The sequence below is a fragment of the Protopterus annectens genome, chromosome 9.part0 (assembly GCF_019279795.1).
Source record: "Protopterus annectens isolate FY-2018-M chromosome 9.part0, PAN1.0, whole genome shotgun sequence".
Classification (NCBI taxonomy): Eukaryota; Metazoa; Chordata; order Ceratodontiformes; family Protopteridae; genus Protopterus; species Protopterus annectens.
This window is the reverse complement of record NC_056743.1, coordinates 763,251,553-763,257,552: the sequence shown is the minus strand read 5'-3', so window position 1 is coordinate 763,257,552 and position 6,000 is coordinate 763,251,553.

Sequence of the window (6,000 nt, the reverse complement as noted above, 5' to 3'; positions counted from 1 at the left end):
CCATAGCATTTGAGTTTATAAATTCTAGGAACCTTTGGGCTAGGGTGTTGGAGCTAGAGTAATGCTCCCAGTCTATGTTTGGGTAGTTGAAGTCGCCCAATATAATGGTGTTTGGAGAGGCCTTCATATTTTCTAGTGTTCTCAGGAAGGCCGAGTGGGGTTCCTGGGTTTGGGAGGGTGGTCTGTAGCAGGCTATAAACTGGAAGGCAGTTTTACTCACTGTTAGTTGCACATGGATAGTCTCTGATGCTTTGTGCTTTGCCACCAACCTGGAGGTGTGGGTATCTTTGATGAATATCGATACTCCTCCTCCTTTTGTGGTTCGGTCCAAGTTTTGGGGTCGAAAAGCATGGTATGAGGTATAATCTGGTAGTGCTGGGGTGCTCTCGGGAGCCCTGAACCAGGTTTCTGTTACTGCACAGATATCGATGTTCTCCATGCTAAGGAGAGTTTCGAGTGCGTGCATCTTGAGGTTTAGACTTCTGGCATTGAGTAGCATTACTCTTAGTTTCTTATCCCTTGTGATACCTATGGAGGTGGGTTTGTCTTTTGAGCCTTGCCTAAAAAAGGCACTATGGGGTAGCAAGAGCCTTTGCCAATATCCGAAAGCCCAGGGGTGACAGGTGCAAGCCGTCCCTAGCGAAGCATCGTGGCTTGTCGAGCATGTCATCCCAGGCTGACAGGCATTGGATCCCCTTTGAATGACATCAATACTTAAGCCAATTGTTGAAATTGATCATCTTGTCTTCATATTGTGGCATCATTGTTGGTGAGGGTAAGATGCTACTCAAGGTCAGGGTCATACCGGCCTGGGCTACATGCTCAGAGATCTCCTCTATGTCTCTTTTCATGTAGTCCAGGGAGGTACGTCTCAGGTCATTCACACCAGCATGGACAATGACTGAGTCATATTTGTACTTGCCTTGGAGTGACCTGAGTGCTTGTGTTATGTGGCGGATCCTAGCGCCCAACAGGCAGCTCACCATGACCTTCTCCTTGTTCCGCCTGGTGAGCGGGATGTCAGTGTGCCTGACGATAGAGTCACCTATTACAAGTGTATCAGGTGTGTTGTTTAGCCTTAAGGGCTGTGACTGTTCGGCACACTGGCTTTTTGAGCTATGTGTTGCACGTGTTTTGTTCTTTAAAGTATATGATGCATTGAGAAGAACAAGTGGTCAGTCAGGATTTTGATAGGTTGCTGAGAAGAATCAGATAAGTCACACCCATAGTGGAGTCATGGTCTGCATATCTCAAAAGAATGAAGTGATTTGTTTTTCTTTTATTATGCTGAACTAAATTCCTTCTCAGAAATTTGTGAAGGTATTACTCAGAGCACCTACACACATATAGAGTATGTAAGACCCTGGTTCAGCCTCAAAAGCCTAAAGATAAAGCCTATAACCCAAATCATTAAAATAGTGAAGGAACATTTTGGGCCAAAATCACTGATAACTGCAGAAAGATTTTACCAAATTTACTTTACCAGAAGCTTAATTGAGTAATGATGAGTATGTTTCTAAATTAAATTAGTTTGCTGTGAAGTGTAAATTTGGATGAAGTACTTAGAGATTTGAATTTAACATTTTACAAGACATCTGAGATTACTTTAAGCAGTATGGGCATCTTAGATGGGAATGCTGTATGGAAAATTTTAGGAATATCAATGCTTTACAGTATTGGCCAAATTAATAGAAATATTGACAGATTATGGAAGTTTCTTCAGTGATTTTCAGTCTGGCTTTTTCAGAAATCCATAAAATCATTTCACTTTGCTAATTTTTCATTGAAAAAGCTGTTTAGGATGAAATTACTACATGTTACTTACCTCCTTAAAGAGAAATGGCATCATAATGACATGGCTCCATAGTCTTAAAAATGGGTAAATTGGCTGACGTAATGCCACAAAAGCATGCAAAAGTTTGAGATTCTTCTTAAAGAAGGTGTTCGTGGATCAGAAATCTCCATGAAGGTTGGAGTTAGTCAGCCATCTGTCAGCTGAATTTGGAAGAAACTGAATACCAGTGAAGGTTGTCATTCAGATGTTATGGCAGATGTGGTCACATAAGGCCCACAACTCCTTTGGATGATTCGTATCTGATCAGAGAATGCTTTAAGAATTACAAGGCATCCAGCAGACAGCTGTAGGGGATGCTGGAACAACAGGAAGTTACAGTAAGTTCCAGAACTGTTCGATCGTCTTCGAGCTTGCAGACTTTTGAAGAAACAGAAATTGTCCAACCAAATGAAGGCAAAAAGACTGCACTGGGAGAAAAAGTTTCAAAACTGGTCAGAAGAAGTTTGGGAACAGATTGTTTTCAATGACAAGAGCATAGTACAGTGTTCAGATTAGCAAGCAAGTAAAATATGTCAGATGACAATCTGGAGATCAGATGAGGGATGATTGTACCATTTAGCATGTCAAGTACCCCACTCAGCTGATGGTGTGGAGTATTATGAGTGTCTTCAGAATAAGTAAGCTCTACATTGTTCAGAAAAAACATGAAACAGGAACAGTACAGAATCATACTACAACAACATCTGCTCCCTTAGCTGGGTGACTGAGCAAAGAAGAAAGGATTTACTGGGAGAGGGGACTTCATGTTCATGCACAATGGTGTCCCATGTCACAAAGTTGAAAAGTGGCAAGTTTCCTTGAGGTCCATAGTACTGAAGTGTTGCCATGGCCAGGTATCAGCCCAGATATGAATCCAATAGAAAACTTGTGGGCTATTCTGAAGTCAGAGATGAAGAAAAAGACCATAACAAACAAGCAACAACCGATCAAAGAACTCATTGCAGTTTGGGAGTGCAATGCTTCTATGACTGAACATTGCTGTGAACTTGTTCTATACCTTAACGAGTTAAATCCATGATAATGGCCAAAGGGTCATTCACAAAATATTAGAACAGTGCATTAGAACATTTTCTCATATAACATGCATTATATTGTTCGCCATTTCATACACTCGTATTGAGTTATATGTCAAAACAACAATAAAAACAAAAATAATATGAACACCAATTTCTATTAATTTGGCCAACACTGTACAATAAATCAAAGTACTAACAAATATAAAAGTTAAAAAAGTGTTATCAGTATAACAGCAAAAATCATTCGTAATTATAAAGGTGATGAGCACTACAGGTGTGGAAAAATCCAGCAGATAAAATATGAACATGTCACATTAAAGTCAATACAACTCCAACCAGATAAATATCAGTAGAAAAACAACAAAAAGTCAATGGGCCAGATTCAATAAATCCTACACTAAGTGTACACAAAGCGTACACGATATGTATTCAATAAAATTCTTATCACATTTTTTGTGTTTTCTAGTCATTCAGAAAGAGTACTCTAAATGTACATGTAGTCTCTATGAATCCACATCAGCATTTAAAGCTGCAAGAATATCAGTAGGAAAACTAAAATTAGGGGGAAAAAGGTGTGTGTTATTCTGTGTTGTCTGTTCACCCAGAAAAGTGTACACTTAATGTAGGCTTTACTGAATCTGGCCCAACATCAAAGCATATGAAATGATCAGAAGCTGCAAATATATAAAGTTTCATTTAAAGTCATTCCTTTCAGGTCAAAAATCCTTCCATGTTTTATTAAGGTTTTTAAAGTAAGTGTCAGATTTGAAGGCTCTGTCTAGCCTGTCACAGATTTTGAGGTCCACTTTTGGCTGTTATGTCAAAGTAATGTACAATAAGAAGAAATGTATTACAATAATAATTTTCATGGCAAAAATGCCAATTATATTTTAATAGATGACCAAGCATGTGAAAGTGACACTAAAGTAATGATTTTCAAAAAGTATGCAAATATGTAATTTATGTTTTCGTATATTATAGATGATAAAAGTGGATTTGAACACAGACAGAGGGATAGAAGCATATATTGTACATTAATGATTTTTTACGCATTGTGTTGAATTCATAATCAGACTAGCAGTACCACAACCCAAGGTGCTCAGTTAGGATGAGTTGTGCTCTTCTGAATTAATTTGATTCACACTCATGCACAATCTGCATGGTGCTAAATCCCATTAATACATCACTTGCATGACTGCTGCACAGGTTAAAACAGCACTGTCCAAGGCTAAGAATACAGCTTCTATGGGACCTGACATTATCCCCGGCTGTGTTCTACATGAACTACAGAGTGAACTGTTACCTCACCTGTGTGTCCTGTTCAATCACAGCCTCACCTCAGGCTTTGTCCCTACCAAATGGCGCACTGCTACAGTCATCCCTCTCTACAAGGGAGGAGCGACTACAGAGCCCGGGAACTATTGCCCCATTAGCATGACGAGTCTGATATGCAAAGCTATACTACGCATCATCATGGACATAATAAACAAGAATATAGGGAATCTCCAAACTTTGCATCCTACACAGTTGTGTTTTGTGAAGGGTAGATCATGCCTGCTCAACTTGGTCGACTTCTTTGCATCACTCACCAGAGCTGTGGATGAAGGCAAGGTGATTCATACAGCCTACCTTGATCTGACCAAGGCCTTTGATACCATTTCCCACTCAGGAATCATAGAAAAACTCACTAAGCTAGGCATCAACACCTATATCACTAGGTGGGTTGAAAACTGGCTCACAGATAGAACCCACAGTGTGAAAGTAGCTGACTCCAAGTCGGACTGTCGACCAGTCACAAGTGGAGTCCCACAGGGTTTGGTCTGAGTCCTCTCCTGTTTGGTAACTACTTCTCTGAAGTCCAGGCCAACATGATGGGACTCTGGTTGATAAATTTTGCAGATGATTTAAAGTTGGGAGCTATTATTAACTCTGCAAGTGATGTTGACATCCTACAGAAAGGCCTCAATGAGACCAATGACTGGTGTCAGAACCATGGCCTTAAGCTCAATGCCAAAAAATGTGTCATCATCCCCCTTGGGAAAAACCCGGTTCCCTTGAATTACCACATCGATGGTAGTACACTGAACACAGAAGGCATTATAAGACATCTAGGAACACAGGTTGACAGATCTCTCTTTTGACCACCACATTGCCACAGTGGTCAGAATGTCCTTCTATGTGGCACATCTCATTACTAAGGGTTTTGCATCCAGGAAGAAAGAGATCATTGTCTCCCTCTACTCTTCCCTCATTAGGCCAATCATTGAGTACAATGCCCCATTTGGCATGTACCTCACTTGACACCTGCAACAACTGAAGAGGCCACAAAAGTACTTCACAAAGAGGATCCTAGGCCTTAAACACTTGTCCTATATGGACAGACTGAAAAAACTCCAACTATCCTCTATATCATATCGCTTACTTAGAGGCAGTCTCTGCTTGACTTACAAAGGCATGTCTGACCCAGCTCTGTTAGAAATGCTACATCTAAAGAAATCCCAATCCCTCCACACCACACGCTCCAGAGACCTCAACCTCATTACCACAATCAACAGAACATGCTGGAGAGACAGGTTCATAAACCAGAGACTGCCCATACTATGGAATAGACTTCCCATACATGTCAGATGGAGCACCTCAATGGCCCTTTTCAAGAGAAATCTTGATGAGTGGATGGGAAATAGAAAATTCACCCTGGGGATCAATCCAGTGGCTCTACTTGACACAGGCACTAGGAACTAAGGTCGGGTGGCACAATGCCAGGGTAATCCTATGGGCTAGGCTTGTAAAGGTTCCAGGGCCATTAGCCTAGTACACAACTATGAACCTATGAATTCTTCATCTGAATAGTTTAAACAACTGCTCAGTTGATCACCCTACCATCCCATGCAAGGAAATAGTGTCCTCAGCACACAGATATACTACCTTCCTGCCTCTACATACACAAAAGATACACACACACACACACACACACATGGACATGCACATACACACACAGATACATATAGACAGGCAAACACGCACACATCTATTACCAGAACACTGCATCAATGATCTTCCCATCCATGCTAGCCACATATCACACTAGGCTGTGGACATCAAAGACACAGACACTCACATACATATTGT